Source organism: Panthera leo, chromosome C1 (assembly GCF_018350215.1).
Source record: "Panthera leo isolate Ple1 chromosome C1, P.leo_Ple1_pat1.1, whole genome shotgun sequence".
In the NCBI taxonomy this organism is placed as follows: domain Eukaryota; kingdom Metazoa; phylum Chordata; class Mammalia; order Carnivora; family Felidae; genus Panthera; species Panthera leo.
The window spans coordinates 95,438,373-95,455,839 of record NC_056686.1 but is presented as its reverse complement, the minus strand read 5'-3'; the positions used below and the strand labels follow the sequence as shown (position 1 = coordinate 95,455,839).

The 17,467-nt window shown below is 44.4% G+C and overlaps 1 protein-coding gene across 1 annotated transcript in view; it reads right to left on the bottom strand.

The window, feature by feature from the left end:
• CTTNBP2NL (CTTNBP2 N-terminal like) overlaps window positions 1–7,477 on the bottom strand; it is a 51,769-nt gene extending 44,292 nt beyond the window's left edge. Inside the window, exon 1 of the mRNA XM_042953434.1 lies at window positions 7,420–7,477. The gene's annotated coding sequence lies outside the window, so the exon portion shown is untranslated. The remainder of the gene's footprint in view (window positions 1–7,419) is intronic.
• Between the last annotated feature and the right edge of the window lie 9,990 nt (window positions 7,478–17,467).

The window sequence follows — 17,467 nt, the reverse complement described above, 5'->3', positions numbered from 1 at the left end:
TGCAAAAACCCTTCATATGTCAATGTAGAAGGAAGTTATGGACTCCATCAGGATTCCACACTGGAAAGAAACAGAATGTATAGTATGGAAGATGAACCAGAAAACAGTCAAGGGATTTGTGTTGTAGCCATGCTCATAACCCGGCTCTCTGGGAACTGCAAAAAATCCCACAATGAATATTATAACTGATGGTGGTTTTTTACTTTTTAAATTCTGATTTCGAAATTTTTTTAATGTTTATTTTTGAGAGAGAGAGAGAGAGAGGGGAGGGGGCAGAGAGGGAGGCAGAGAATCCAAAGCAGGCTCTGCACTGTCAGCGCAAAGCCCAAAGTGGGGCCTGAACCCATGAACCCGAGATCATGACCCAAATTGAGGTTGACCACTCAACTGACTGACCTACTCAGGCACCCCTTAAAGTGTCTTCTAAATCAGAGATCATTGATTTTATTTTTTTGTTTGCTTGTTTTTTGTTTTGTTTTGGGGGGGGGGGGTTAAAAAATTTAACAATTTGGTATCAGCTGAAAATTACCAACAACAGACCGAGCAATTGTTCTTTGCTCCAAAGTTCTTCAGGGACAGTAATTCTCCTAAGAGGCAGCATGTCAATGAAAAACTGCATGTGCTTTGGAATATGACACGCCCAGGTTTACATCCTGGCTCTGCTACTTCATAGTACCTCGATCCACTTAACCTCTGAATTTGTTCTTCATCTATAAAATGGGATGACACCACCGACTCTAACAGGATACTGAACAGTTAAAATGAGTGACTGGTCAGTTCTCATCCCTGGAGTACATATTTGGTTTCATCAGCAAGGATAATGAAGTTTTCCTTTTGCGATGAGTTGCCAGTTTCTATCATTCGTGTTGTCTAATTTAGAAATCAAAAACAAGTTTACTCCTGACTTGGCAGGTTGATTTGCTCCAGGAAGGAGATGGCCTGGCCAGTTTCTGGGAAAGTCTGGGAGAGACACGGTTCAGGCCAATGGTTATCTCCATACTTGGGCAAAGAAAAGGACATTCTTCTGCCTACACTAGCTTTTTGTGACTTCCAGACACAGGTGAAAACCATATCTTTGCTTCCACAGAATCTGTATAGCTTTTAATTAAGTCACAATACATTTTTAAAAGTTTATTTATTTATTTATTTTTGAGACAGAGAGAGCAAGCAGGGAGGAGCAAAAAGAGAGGGAGAGAGAGAATCCCAAACTGATGTGGGGCTCAAACTCATGAACCATGAGACCATGACCTGAGCTGAAATCAAGAGTCAGACAATACCTAACTGACTGAACCAGGCTCCCCTAACCAAGTCACAATTTTAACTTAATGACTGAGAAACTGATTTTCTAAACATATCACAGCTATTTTTTACATTATATTAAATGCATAGTGCATATGTATCTATATCCATAGTCCAGGAGCAGTTATCACATTCAGCTGTTCTGTTTATATATCTGTCTTCTTAAGACTTTGCTCTCTTAGACAAATCCTCTGTCCTAATCAACTTGATGAAACTTAGCACCTAGCAGTGTGGTTCTCAGGGGTATTCAAAAAATGCTAGTTGGAAAAGAAATGTACAGCATAGTACCTTGAATTACAGCCAACAAGACTGGAGTTTCTCTTTTAGCAAACGAGAAGCCAGTAAACATTTTTAACCAGGTGAGCATCATAGTGAAAGCATAGTTTTAGGAAGGTTAAGGCTTGAAGGACAGAGCTGATTTGATGTATGGGAAACTGGAAACAGGAAAAGTAGGCAGGAGAAAACTGTAACAGCATAGGTATGAGGCTAAAATGTGTGAACTAGGATGGTAGCAGTAAGGATGCACGAGAAATACCGATGCGAGAGACTCCATGCAGAATTTACAGTAACTTGGTACTGGCTCCATTTAAGGAGGTGAGAGGGGAAATAATCCCAGATCAGCTGAGCTTGTAGACTGTCTGACTCCAATAATGATGCCATTAACACAAACAGGGATGTTAGAAAAGGAACTGGTTTTGGGGGAAAATGATGACTGATATGAGGCATGCTGAATAAGAAGTTAATTACTCAGTAAACTTCCCAAGAGGAACAAATGCGTTAAGAGTCAGTGTGGTGAAAGCTAAAGGTCTAGAAGTGAAGTCTTTAGGGGGTAATGCCTTTTAAGAGAATTTCTTCTGTGCCTTCAATTTAAGAACAAGAGGCAATAGGAAGAAACTGATACATCAGACTAGACCTGATCATTTTTGTACCCCCAAATATTAGATCACTGAAGAACCAGATTGGTTCTGTCGTTACTCCTGTACCATCTACCCCAACAGTAGGGACTAGTTAGCAGAAATTAAGAGATGGGGCACCCCTACCTTCCACACCTCCCGACAACAAAGTTAGTGCTTCTCTCTTCTTTCTGCAACTTACTTGTCACTTACCCTTCCTTCTTCTCTCCTTTATAACTTACAGTTCCTATCTCTTGTTAAAAGAGTTCCTGGCTCCTCCTGGCTTTCGCCAGTCCTGGGATGGCAGACCCATAGAACTCTTCAGCCTCACCCTCCCCAAGCAGCTTTATGCAAAGGACCCAAGCAGATGCTCTCAAGGCTCAGGGTCAGAAGTGGGGGGGGGGGGGGTTGGTGTGTATAAACCCTGTCATCCTGTGCTGTCCTATTTTCCTTTCTAGTTTCTACTGAACTCAGTAACAATTAAGGATAACATTCTTTGTGGCTCGGCAAGTCAGAAAGGATTCATTGAGCAGAAGGGATACATTTAGATTGGGAACTCTGGCTTTGGACCTGAAATACAGACTTTGGAAATACTTGGCAGGGAGGAACCATATTACTGCATTCTCTACTTCAATGCCTGCTTGTAGTCCTGTTTTCCTCAACCCACACACCCCTGTCCTGGATTCCCCCCACCTCCACTCTTAACTGCCATCCATTGTTTCTTCTCACCTGTTCCTAGGATTGCTCCTTACTTTGGGGGACAATGGGGAAGTTGTCTTCAGAAGGCAAAAAACACTTTTGATCAAAATTACCACTGAAAATCCTTTAAATCTCACAGAAGGTACAACCCTGTATCGTCACAATGTCCACAAAACCATGTATATGACTCTGAGGATGGAGGCACTTAAGATTGTAGAGTTTGGAGTGTGACAATGGACAATTCAGAGAAGACACCAGATGGTTGAATCCCTTGCCTTTCTTTTTCTCGGGCCAGAAAAACTCAAGAAAGGTAATTTGCGTGACAAAATTATGAAACCCACACTCTATGAGACAGACACACACACTCTCCTAAAAATCCTTGCATCAGATGTTTGAGATCACGACATGTATAAGCTTTGTTTTCCTCAACTCAGGAATCTTAGCTATATATTGAAATACTTAAAACCAACCGAATGAAAACTAAAACCATACACAAATTCTTCGTCTTTGCTAAAATGCTAAGGGAGTAAAAGAATGTTTAATATTAAATTCTGTAACTCACAGGAAAGTGCTAAAAACGACAGCAATAACACCTACTAATATTGTGTGCTTCCTACATGCCAGGGACCTTGCTCTGTGATATATATATATATATATATATATATATATATATATATATATATATATATCATATGTATCATATATATATATATATGATACATATGATACATATGTATATGATATATATATATAATTAGTTCATGTAAACCTTAAAAAAACACCTCTAAAAATTATTTCTATGTCGCAGTTGAGGAAAATGGGATATGGTGAGATAGAAAACTCTGCCTTTGCCTGGGTCACATAGTAAAAGAGCCGAAGAGTTGGGATTTGAACCCAGGTTTGCCTTTGGAGTCTGTGCTGTCAATTTCCATACTCCATGGCCTCACAATAAATAAGCCATTTTCTCACTGAAATGCTCTGAACTGAAACTTAGAAGATGTGATCTTTAGTTATTAGCAGCAAACATTCAGGAAATAAGAAAAAATAGCCTTTAGAAACAAGCTGACAAGCCATTCCCGGGTCAACCACCACAGACGGGACAGATTTCCTCTAGAAACAAACAAATAAATCTCTGCTTCTCATATCATGCCACCAAACACCAATTCAATGGCAATCCCTCGAAACACCACTCTACTCCACTCAGAAAAGCCAAGAATTCCAATCCTGTTCTGCAAATTAACTGGTAGCACTGCAAACCTGATTTTGCCAAGACAAAAATCCACTGTAGACTGAACACATTATGCCCACCATAATCAGTTTGCATGATTCTTTTTAACGTTTATTTATTTTTGAGACAGAGAGAGACAGAGCATGAACAGGGGAGGGTCAGAGAGAGAGGGAGACACAGAATCTGAAACAGGCTCCAGGCTCTGAGCTGTCAGCACAGAGCCCGACGCAGGGCTCGAACTCACAGACCACGAGATCATGACCTGAGCCGAAGTCGGACGCTGAACCGACTGAGCCACCCAGGCACCCCTGCATGATTCTTTTATTTATTTACTTATTTATTTTAAGAGAGAGCACACGCATGTGTGGCAGAGAGAGGGAGACAGAGGATCCGAAGCAGGCTCTGCACTGACAGAGCAGAGCCTGATGTGGGGCTTAAACTCCCGAACTGCAAGTTCATGACCTACGCTGAAGCCAGCCGGTTAGCTTAACTGACTGAGCCACCCACCCAGGCACCCAAGTCTGCAGGCTTCCATTCAGGAACCCAATACTATTTGTGTCCCTATTCATGTATTTAGGGCTAGTTCAGAAAAGCACAAAATCAACTAAAAATTCACTTAAAAAAATTCCCAAAGTAGCTCAGTAACTTGTCAAAATCAAACACTCAGAACCTGTTCTTAAAAAACAGCAATCAGTTCCTAGTGTGCTCTCTTAAATTTACCTCATTCCACTCAGGTCAGATTCTTAGAAAAATAAAACCCTAAAATGACTAGCAGTGATTACATTAGCAAGTCTGCTTCAAATTTCATTACAGCAAAATTATACATGTAAACATCAGACATTTTCATATAGGAAATTCAGCATTTTAAAGTCACTTAAGATACTGGAGTTTCATAAGACATCAGATAGGGAAAATAAAGTTACATCAAGGCAAAAAGAAATGGGCTGCTTATACTAAGTTTATACCTTATCAGTAATTTGTCTTTCTAGTCTACCATAAGGGGACTGCTTCAAACTAAATTCAACAAACACTTATTAAGTCAAACTATGTCCCAGGCACAGGGAAAGACTCAAAGCTTTTAAAAAAATTACTACTACCTGCTCTCAAATAATTTATAATCTAGTGACACAGATTGGACATATACATAAATATCCTCTGCATACAATGTTTTTCTTCACCTAATGACCAAACAGTTGTTGAAAAAGGCAGAGGAAGGATTTCCAAGACCCAAACATGTATCAGACGGGTCTTGCTTATTATGCCAAATAATCAAAGAGAATTATTTGCTCTTTCCTCTCTGCTCATTAAGGCCCTGGTAATCACCCCTGCTTTGGTTTCTTTAGTCTCTTACCTTAGTTTATTTTCTGTTCTCCACTCATGTAATAAGATATATCTTTTTGGGATTTCCTGTTCTGCTTTTAGCTTTTTCCGCTGCTATTGCTGGGGGCCCGTGTCTTACCCTCCTATCGCAGTACACTTTGTGTTTGCTGGGGAGACCTACCGCACAGTTTTTTCTTTGTGCTTTTTTATTGGAGATCTGGAAACAATCACGGAACAGATCTGTGAGCACTAAGAGTGGCTCTGAAAACTTCGAATCTAACTATTGAAAACTAATAATCTTCCGGAAGTCTACCTACAGAAAGTCTAATCAGGAAGGTAAGAGACGGCGTTATAATTGCCTGCTATGATTCCAACTCCTTGCATCTCATTGCTATGAGCCTGGCTACAGAGAACAGTAGTAAGATGGACTTCAGAATGAGAGCAAAACAATGTTAAAAAATACAGCAAATATTAATACCTGGAAGTGCTACCAATAGATGATTACTGGGGATTCATGGTCATTAACATCAGGCTAAAATCATCAATACTTTGCACCTGCTGAAATGAAGGTCAACTTGACAAAGGCTTTATCAGCACAATACAGAGACACTTCTTGGTAGTTACAAGTATGTAAATAGCCGGAATTAACCTTGCTTTTATTTATCCTGATCTCTGAGATTTAAAACTTGCTCTTACTTTTCATCCGCTAAATGTTGGTAGGTGATACTGGTCTTGTAAAACCAATCAACAACATCATGTATGTATCAGTTTCCCCTGGAGGGAAAAACCCACCATAAAAGAAGGGCTAGAGAGTAACCAAAGGCCTAGGGACCGGATTAATCATAAACCTAGATGGCTGAACCTGAATTTTCCTCAAACACTTCCTGTCTTTTGTTTCAACAGAACTACACCTTCAAGGTTAACTGCAGTCTCCCTGAGCAATGGACCAGCCCACCCTAGAGTGCGAAACACTCATTCCTAATCCAATGCTCATTATTTACTTATGGACACTGTTTTAACAGAAAACACGCTCCTATTCACTGACAGTCAAACAATATACACTGCATTCTACCCACGAAAGGCCAACTCTGCAGATATCCAACACACCCACCTCAATGTTAAACATAAAAGGATGGTTTTTCCTCAAGTTCCTAGGGCAGATACAGGATAGAAAGCAAAAATGAAACGCAACCCAAACCTAAAAAACCCTCGGAAGTTAGGTTCTCCCTCAAGGAACCGACTGAGGGAACCTTCCACTGAGGGAAGGTACCTTTAAGGGTGATGGGGAAGTGGGGAGTTACTATTTCTCCTTCCTCCAGAGTCTAGAACAGTCCCAAAGCGGGTGAGCTCTCGACCCCTGCGCCCCCCCCCCCACCCCGGGAACAGAGGATCCGAGGGGCTTCAGGAGGAGGGCTGAGGATCAGAGAATGGGGGATGGGAAGAACTGAAGTGGGGGAAGGCCGCTTCGTCTCTCAGAGCTGGTTGTCTAGGTCGGATCTTGATTTCTGCTTCGCTCACTTCTCTTTTTTGGAAAACAGTGATTTTATCTTACGCATGAAACTAGCTCTGATCCCACTCTAGCGAGCAGGGACAAGTGTAGGGAGGGATGTCTGGCCTCCCGGGGGTACAAAATGGGGGCGGGGGCGGCGGCAGCCTAGAGAATGGAAACCTCTGCGCCCTCCCCAAGACTGAGGCGCTGGGCGAGAGGATCCCTTAAGCGAGGGGTGTCAGGAGGGAAGCCCCTTCTGCGGAGCTGGGATTGACCGGGGACAATAAGTAGTTGCGAGGACCCTCGGAGGATGAGGAGCCGCCTCCTCGGGGAATACCGGGAGGCGGAGGAGAGGGCCCCGCCCCCTCAGGGGATGGGAGAGAGCGCCAGTTGGGACTGTGGCGGGACGACACCGGTAGTCCTACCCTTGCTTTTCTCTCGGGAACCCGGCCTCCCAGCCACCCCCAAACCCCAGCCCCGGCGGCTCCTACCTCTTCCCGGCGCTCCGGGCTCCGCTCCCCGCCGCCTCCGCCACCCGCTCCCATCCACAGCCCCCGGAGACCCCGCCCCTCAACCGCCAGGCGGGGGCACTGGCATTCGCCAGGGCCAATCGTCACCTCGCTTCCTCAGCCCAGGCACCAATGCGCGCGGGCTGGAGGAGGGGCTTCTCCAATGTCATTTTGGCTCCTCCCGGGGCCCCAAGATCCCTTTTGTTTGGGGAGAGCCAGGCTGGGATTGAGCTCGCGTCACTTCCTGGAGGAAGCGCCCTCCTCCGGCCCGGGCTCCGGGGTGGGCTCGCGCCCCTCCCGGCTCCGCTTCTGCAACTTTCCACCTTGCGTGCGGCTTCTGGGCAGCGCGGTGGCGAGTGTTTCGTGCTTTACCCTACTGGTCTGGGAAGCTTAGGAATGGCGGGCTTTGGGTGCCCAGATTGATTGGGCATATTAACGCTTCATTTTATCCAAAATGTTAATCAATAAAGTGTCCTTTTGGTGTCTGCATTAGAATTAGTTGTTGAAAAGCCGGTAACGTGGCTTTTCTTTCTCTTGGACAAGCTTGTGGGTGTGGTGCTAGAAGCTAGAGCGCAAAGATGGTAAACCTGGAGACAGTCCCCGCCCCACCCTGCCCTTCTTTTCCCACATTACGTTTGGAAGAGAACTACTGGCACTGGAGCCCCCGGCGCGGGGATACTGGGTAGCACCTGGGAGAGCAAAACCCAGTGGGACCTCCCTTCCAGGCAGAAGTCGAGTAATTGCAAATTAGTCTGTCGAGGTTTTTAGTCTCTCCAGGTTGTGCCTGTCAGATGAGGGGACATCTTTGTGTCCTTGGCCCCATTATACTGTGGGGCAATGGCGTTTGCAGTGAAGCTGGAACAAAGGACGGTGTAGAGGATGCAAGGAATGTCTGTCCCTTCTTGTGAACACAGGAATGCAGATCTTGCTGGTAGCAGCTAGCCCTCCTAGGACCAAATAACCCAGAGAAGGAAGAGGATGAATCCCTGAGGTGAAGGTTTCCAGATTCCTTTTCCATAGACTGCACTCCAGTTCACAGGTTGATTTAGCTGGCTAAAATAATAATCATATTATTTTTAAAGGTTATTTATTTTTGAGTGAGCGGGAGAGGGGCAGAGAGATGGAAAGAGAATCCTAAGCAAGGCTCCTTGCTGTCAGTGTAGAGCTGGATGCAGGGCTTGATCTCAGGGACCAGGAGATCATGACCTGAGCCGGAATCAAGAGTTGGTCATTTAATCAACTGAGCCACCCAGGTGCCCTAATAATAACCACATTATTTAAAATACAATATAATAAATACTTACGATACAGTTAAATATTTGCAATGCATGAATATTGTATTGCTTTTAATACATTATTCCTATTCACAACGATTATTAAGCAAGAAACTATTAGGGAAATAGAATTTGATGAGGTTTTTTTGGGGTGCTAGTGGGGCTCGTGGGGTCCAGAGCCAACGGCCGAGAAAGAATTCTTGAAGTCGTCTTTGGTGCAAAAAGGTGATTTTATTAAAGCACGGGGACAGGACCTGTGGGCAGAAAGAACTGCCCTGGGACCAAGAGGAGAGGCTGGTAATACACTGGAGTCGGGGAGGTAAAGTCCAGGGGAAGTTTCCGGTGAGATTTTCATATGCTAAAGAAGACTCTTAGGATACTGGAGGCCTGGCCATTGTCAAGCTAAGGTTGTTTCCCACCCCCTAGCAAAGTATTAGCATCAAGATAGCAGGGAGTTCCTGTAGAAACAGTTCGCTCTGCCTGCCTCCAGTATTTGTCAGTGGGCTGCAGGTTATAAGGAAATTTAATTTTATCTGCCATTTCCTTCTGCCTTTGTTTCCCACATCAGTATTCGGGTAGGCAGACTTAGTCCTTAAGACAGATACAGCCCAGCTCTTATGCAGTCTACAGCCTGATGGAGGATGTGGTCAGTCTGTGCAGTTACAGAGAAGTTTGAAAGAAGAAAGCCAGAATTTATCATGTCATCACAGTGGCAGATACTCTCCTATGATATCTTACTTAATCTGCACTACTATATGATAAATCTTTCCTATCTCCCTGAGAAGATAGAAATTAAAAGAAATCAAATAAGGTCACAGAGCTAGTAAATGGCAAAGAAAGAACTTCCAACAGGCATGTAGGGACTCCAAACCTGTGCCATATTCTGCTGCCCGCACACTGACTCTTACAAGCAGGACTGGTCCAGAGAATGGGCCTGAAAGACTATAAAACCACCATCAGAGCTAGAAAAAGGCTCCATGCTTGCCTGCCCAATTGATTGTAGGCCTGAGAGAGTCATCTCTATTTAAAGGACAGCAAGACTGGGGCGCCTCGGTGGCTTGGTTGGTTAAGCATCCGACTTCAGCTCAGGTCATGATCTCACAGCTCGTGAGTTCGAGCCCCGCGTCGGGCTCTGTGCTGACAGCTCAGAGCCTGCATCCTGTTTCAGATTCTGTGTCTCCCTCTCTCTGCCCCTCCCCTGTTCATGCTCTGTCTCTCTCTGTCTCAAAAATAAATAAACGTTAAAAAAAAAAATTAAAAAAAAAAAAAAAAAGGACAGCAAGACTGTGCTGAGGTGGTCAACAGCAGCCCAAGGACTTTTGAAGTAATGAAGTATGAAATTCAGAACTGAAAGACCCCGTTCCTTGTGTTCAGGAGACTGATGGTCTGAGAGGTGGGATGAAGGCCAGGCACAGAGTAGGTGCTCAATGAATACTGACTTGACTTAAAAACAGAATGTCTGGAATGGTTAAAAACATGGACCGTGAGGTGCTGGACAAACTTGAAAAATCCCATTTCCTTCTCCTCCCTTTTGCCCTGCCTCCGTGTTTGCAATGAGGAAGTGCCTCATTGCCTGACAATGAGGCAGATGTGGGAGAACAGGCTATTTTCTGCTAGCTTCTGAGTCACTCTAAGAGTTGTCCTAGTGAATCAGCTCCTCCCTCCCTCCCCTCCTTTCCTTTGTAGCTATTAACCCACCACCACCCATTCTACTCCCAGGGGGACTGGGAGGGCAGTGCTTTGTGGTTTACTTCCTTTATGGCCACCAGCAGCTCCCCTGACCCCCTGGGCTTTCTCTGCCCATTCCTGAGTGAGTGTGGGAGGACCTAGCAAGAATGACATCATCCCTGTCTGGTAGGAATCAGAGTCCTGAGGGTGTTCAAATTGCTTTCCTTTTCATTCGTCACCTCTGGAGGTAGTGGACAGGAGGAGTTGGTGACCCTTATGGAGACCCTTAGGCTGCAGTATGAGAGTTCTGGAGTTTTGTGATTTTTCAATACATAAAACATGTAAATAAATTTAGAATCTGGTACAAAGGTGTACACAGAGGCAGAAAGTGGGTTCATAATAATACCTTAAATTTGTACAACATTTGTATATCTATTACTTTATCAACTTGCCAGTAAATATTTATTAAATGCCTACAGTGCGTCAGGCAACAAATTCATAAGAAGTGGTAAAGATTATAGATTGTGTCAATTTTTCTCCAAATAGGTAAACTTCTTGGGTAGGTATTCCATAAATGTTTATTTGCTGTTTTGCAGAGGTAATGATGGAATAGACTAGAAGGGCTAAACTAGAAGAAAAAGAATTTAGAGCTCTGTTGGAGTTCTCCCTCTTCACAAGCCACATGAGTTTCCTATGGCTGCCGCAAATTACCACAAACTGGATGGCTTAAGACAACAGAAATTTATGCGGTGCCTGGGTGGCTCAGTTGGTTAAGCGTCTGACTCTGGATTTGAGTTCAGGTCATGATCTCACTCTTCATGAATTTGAGCCCCACATCGGGCTCTGCATTGACATCACAGAGCCTGCTTGGGACTCTCTCTCTCCCTCTTTCTCTGCTCCTCCCTTGCTTGTGCTGGTTGGTGTTCTCTCTCTCTCTCTCTCTCTCAAAATAAATAAATAAGCTTAAAAAAAAAAAAGACAACAGAAATTTGTTCTGTTTCAGTCTGGAGGCTATAAGCCTGAAATCTAGGTGTTGACAGGCTGGTTCTTTGGGGGAGGGAGCTCTGAGGGAGGATCCATTCCTTGCCTCTCTCCTAGGCAATCCTTGGCATTCCTTGGCTTATAGCTGCATCATCCCAGGTTCCGTCTCTGTCTTCACATGGCCTTCTTCCTTGGGAGTCTTATGTCTATATGTCCTCTTCTTTTCTTATAAGGATAACAGTCATATTGGATTTAGAGCTCACCCTGATGTAGTAGGACTTCATCTTAACTCATTACACCTGTGAAGGCCTTATTTCCAAACAAATTCATGTTCTGAGGTTCGAGGTGGACAGGCACTTTGGGAAGGCGTACATTCAAACCAGGACACAAGCCTACTTGACAGAGTAACCTTCCCCACTTAACTCCATTTAAGTTCATCAGTAAATGGCATGAAACTAAGGAGCTGATTCCTGAAGATCACTTTGTTCTATGACTGTATGATAATTATATATACAGGAAACATTTATCAAGTCTTTATGCCAGGCACTATGAGATTGCTTTATAGTTCATCTCATTTAACCTATAAAAGAATCTCAGGAGATAGGTGTGAATATTCCCATATTACAGATGAGGAACCTGAGGCACAAAGAAATTCACGGCCATGGAATTCATAAGAGATGAATATTGGATATTTACTCAGATCTGATTCCAAAGTGTACCCATCATAATTACTATGCTCTATCATCTTTCCATCATGCTAGATGGGAATATGGGGAATGCAACAAATATTTTAAAATTTTGATTTATGGACCACTTGGAGTTGAGTAGCAATCTTCCTGCAACTATGAGTATAGTTTGAACCTATTTAAAACAAGGGAAAACAAGAGAGGAGGGAGAGGGTGGATAGCAATGGAAATTTAATAGGGAAGAGGAGAGCCATGGGCACTTACCTGAACCTCAGTTTCCTCATTTGCAAAATAGAATAGTTCCTTCCTACAACACCTGGTGGTTGTGAATATCCAAGCGAGATGATGGACATGAAAGTATTAGATAAACTCTACGAGGGATTATTATAAACTGCCTGGGAGATCTTGCTCAAGCTCTTTCTTCTCTCTGGCCCCAGCCCTTCAGCTAACATCTGGGGCTCTATAAGACTTCTTCTAGCTGTAACGCACTGGGACCTACTAAGTGGCTGGGGGGCTAGATGTAGAAGTTGTTGTGACTGGGAAAAGTGACCTGTCTTCCTCACCTCCCATTTTCTTCAACCCCCAGGGGGCTCCTCCACCAGGGGATCCAGAGAGGGTAGCCTAGAAGCCAACGAGTGCTCTCTAGGCCGGTACCAAGTTGAAGCAGGAGAGGAGATGTGCTCTCCACGGATCCCTGCATTTCCCCCATCATCTGTCCCCACAAAGGCCTTTCTGAGTATTCCTGAAGCGTTTTCTTCCTGCTTGGATCATCCCAACTGGGCGACTGGGGCATAGGAGTGGAGAGATTCTGGGCGTGGCCCTCACTGTGTTCTCGAGCTTATTGCTCTCCCTAGTGCCCAGAGAGGAGTCCTGCAGCTGTCGCCTTCCCTCTCGGCCATCCCCGTGAGTTTCAGAAAGGCTTCTTCCCTGACAGTTTTTCCTTTTATGGGTGTGGGCTGAGCGCACAGCAGGTAAGGTCTCCAAGGACCACCTGCAGGGACAGATTCTCCTGATTTCTAGCTAAATATTGGGGCCAGCTTGGCCATGAGGGAGCAGACACACTCTTATCCTGGATTGTGTGGGGGAAGGTTGAGAAGGAAAGGGAAAGAAATGTAACACTGAGTGCCTACCTTGTATCAGGCAGGCACTGTGTCAGGAGGTTTACTTATATCACATGTATAATCCTTGTGATCTCTACATATGTAATCCTTGTGATCATCCTAAGAGATAATTATTATTACGTCTACTTTTTCGGATAAGAAAGCAAGTTCAGAGAGGTGAAGTGTCTTGTCAAAGGTCACATAAAAACAACAATAATGTGGGGCACCTGGATGGCTCAGTCGGTTGAGTGTCTGGCTGCAGCCCAGGTCAGGATCTTGCAGTTTGTGGGTTCGAGACCAACGGGCTCTGTGCTGACAGCTCAGAGCCTGGAGCCTGTGCCTGCTTTGAATTCTGTGTCTCCCTCTCTCTGCCCCTCCCCTGCTCATGCTCTGTTTCTCCCCCCCCCCCCCCTCAAAAATCAATGGAAACATTTGAAAAAACCAACAATAATGTTAATAACATCAACCGATTGGTGCCTACTCCACAGCAGGCACATTATTTCTTTTAATTCTCACCACAGACCTTTAAAATAATCACTATAATCTCTATTTTACTCATGAGGTCACTGAGATTTAGGGAGTTTAAGAAAGAGGTAACTGAGCAGCTCGACTGAGGTCAAAGAGTGAGGTCCTCTGGACTCCAATCCCACACTGCTTCCCTTGTACCATTGCCTCACAGAGCCAGTGGGTGGTAGAGGCAGGTCTGAGCCCAGGCCTGTGTGACTCACTATTCTTTCCATTGTGGGGGCTGCCTGGTGGCCCTTCCCGAGGACCAGGAAACTAAGGCCATGTGTTTGTTTTTTTTTTTTGGATATCCAAACTGGAGACAGGATGGCTATGAAAAAGCCAAGGCAAAAGTACATAGGATCTTGGGGAAATGCATAACTGGGGTGGCACCCTGGGAATTGCACTATGGTATTCTGTTAGGCGTCTTGGGGAGAGTACCCAGAGGTCCCTGAGTCCCATCTCCCTCATCCTACGTGGATGCTATCCTATCCACATGCTCCCCTCAAGTTGGTGGGCTAGGACGATGAACGCAAAGCTCACAGAAGAGCAAAAGAGAAATGCAGATGGGGTGCCATCTAGCCCGATAGAAAATTCTTGGAAATAGATGGGATAAACCATGGAGTTCCCAAATCACCCAGCCAAGTTCCCAAGGATTGGGGTCATTTTTAACTCATCCCCATCACCCACAAAAGACAGGTTAGTCCTAGGTCTCTGGAAGAATACTCTATGCTGCTTTGAAGGAATCTCAAATTTTCCTTTTCATTCTGATCTTTGAAATTATTATTATTGAAAGACATATGCCAGATGATGAGCTGATAAACTGGTTGATGTTATGTTTGTTACTTCCAAATATAAATTTCATAGAGGCAAACAGATGGAAAAAGATTTCAGTTCCCTTTTTTTTTTTTTTTAATAAATTGACTATTTCATTAAAGGTTAACTCTTTCCCTTTCTTCCAGCCTCTCCTCTTTCTGTCTCTTTTCCTGTTCCTCCTCTGTCCTAGGTGCCTCCTTTCCCCCAAAGTCTGGAGCCAGACCCCTCTGCTATGCTGAATTGTCTTGCCAGAAGCGTTGAAGCTGACTGGAAGGCTGGTCTTGTCTTCCCCTCTGTTTCCCCTTCTTCCCTACACATGGCCTGACATTAAGCAGAAAGTACTTTCTGTGCTACGGCCAGAGACAGAGATTCAGCTTGGCCGAGCTGCCCTACGGTTTCGATCTGATGAAAGCCAATTACACACTTCCCCTGGCCTGTTATTTCAGCTGAGGCACCACATGGTTGGTTGAATGGGTCCTTGTTGCTCACAAAAGGGAGAAATATTTGTAGGGAAAGTAAATGACCCAGTTATGGCTGCACCATCATTTCTAGGCAATTTCCTAGTAAGTGGCCCTTTGGAGTAGGCTGGTGCTAGAAGCTTCTATGCCTTCATTTCCTGCTTCATGACTCCTGCTAGGTCCCTGCAGGGTCTAGTCTGCCCTGAACAAAGTGACCAGGGGACCCAAGTTGGAAGGAATCTGTACATTGCTTATCCGTTTTTCTTTCTGCCACCTTGCCTTCTTTTTGTGCTCCTTTTATTCCTGAAATAACCATTGTGTTCCCATCATCGTTACCACAAGAAGTAACACAGTTCTAGGCCTCAGGGTACCCATAGTCTTGAGGAGAGGTAGACTTGTGGGACTTGTTGACCCCAGTTCTCCTCCTTTCTGTGACCACACTTTCCAAATGACATCACTCAACCCACTGTCTTACATCATAGTCGGGATTCCTCCAGATGTAAGGGACAGAGAACTCCATCCAAACTGGCCAAAGTGAAAACACATTTCAGTGGCTCATGCATTGAAAAAGTCTAGGACTAGGCTGTCTTCAGATGAGCCTTGATCTGCCTTCTCAAAAATGTAATTGGGACCAGGTTTCTCTCTCTGTATCTCTCAACTCTACTTCTGTGTTGGTTCTGATTTCAGACTTGAAGTCTGAAGCATAGTGGTTCCAGTTTAATACTCAGTCATATTCCCAGAAGTCTGAGAAATAGTCTCCCTCTTTCGCAGAAGTCTGAGAAAAATCCTGCTCTGTTCTCTCGGCTCTGCTTGGACCGGATGTTCATCCCTGAACCTATCACTGTGGTCAGGGGGAAGAGTTGCTTTGATAGGCTAGATCTGGGTCATGTGCTCTATCTGGAGCTCTGGATTAAGTGTGGGGAAAAGCCATAGCCTCAAATGAAAATTCATTCATTCATCCATCCACCCGTTCATTCATTCTTTCATTCATTAATTCATTTCTAGAAAAAATAGGGATGGATGTCTGGGAAACAGTGACTGTTTTATTACAGATTTGAGGGTTTGTCTCATATTTGCTCTCAGGTTAATTTGAGCTGCAACCTGTTTCTCTAATCTTGCCCCAGCTCTTGGCCTGGACTTTCCCTTCTGCTGGTCATTGCTGGAAACTCTAGGATGGCTAGTCTTTGTTCTTTCTTGCCCAAAGCACTACTGAAGAAAGACTCTTGTGTATAGCAGCTTTTTATTGAGGATTTGGGGGACCTGGGGATGGCGTGGGCAGCGTTGAAAAGGCTTTTAAAGATTAGAGATTCTCAGATTTGAGGGTGTATCAAATGACCTGAAAGTCTTGTTAAATTGGAGATTGCTGGGTCCCACTTCCAGAGTTGAAACAAAAATATATTGAGTTCCTGTGTGTCAGACACTAAGGCTACGGTGGTGGCCTGCTCCAAATTTTCTCTAGCTTTGCTATGCAGAGCAATTTAATTCCTTATTGCCCAAACTTTTCTCATCTCTGTCCTACCCAGGGGGCTCTCACTTTTCATTGCCAGAGAGGCCCAGGAGGTTGCTTTCCTCAACAAAGGAATCAATTTGTACTATCCGATGGAGGTCAACTGACTCAAACTGCAGCCAGCTTCCGTGATACTATTTTTCTTTATTTTCCCATGGTATTGGCAAACAGGGAATATTGGTGAAGTACCATGCTGGGGGTATTGACTAGGCATAGCTTCAGAGGCACAAGAGAGGGAGTGGGATCTTCAGGGAATTGCTGCCTGACTCTAGTGTGAGCATAGCGAAAGGAAGTAACTTGAGAACCAGACCTACTAGCTGTGGGGCCTGACCGTGCCAGTCAACTACCATGAGTTTCAAATCCCTTATCCATAAAACTGAGAAAATAACGATGTGTTTAGTATAGGGTTGTAGTAAAGATGAAACAAGACACCAGGACACTTATTTATATCTCTTTCTCTCTAACACCAATCTGTCACCAAGCCCTATCAGTTTTACCTCCCGAATACTTCAAATGCTAGATCTGCTTCTACCCTCACCTCCACCTTGGTCTGTCCGCTGTCCTGTCTCTCCAGGACAACAGCTTTGTCTCCTAAGTGGTCTTCTAGATTCATCTCTGGGTTTTCTGGTCCATTTTCTACAGTGGGCTGAGTAGATTTTAAGAAAACACAACCTGAGCATGTCACCCCCTTCCCTCCCAATCAAAACTTCGGTGCTCTTAGGACAACTGGATTCACAAAGCCCTTCTTACTTGGTTCCTGCGTATCTCTCCAGAATCATCTAGTGCCACTCTGCCCCAGACAACTGGTGACAGACCATTTTCTTGAACAAACTTTAGTCAGGTTCTTCTAAGCCCTCTTGCCCCCTCCCCAGCCTCGCTGAGCCTACATAGCCAGTGTTACAAAAATCCTGCTGCGCATCAGTTTAGGATGCTATCAGGCATGATATCCGATCAACATCTTCATCCCCCTTCTTTGACATAGAGGTCCTTGGTGTGCCTTTAGCAAGAATCCTGTTAAGTCAGTTTAGCAAGAACC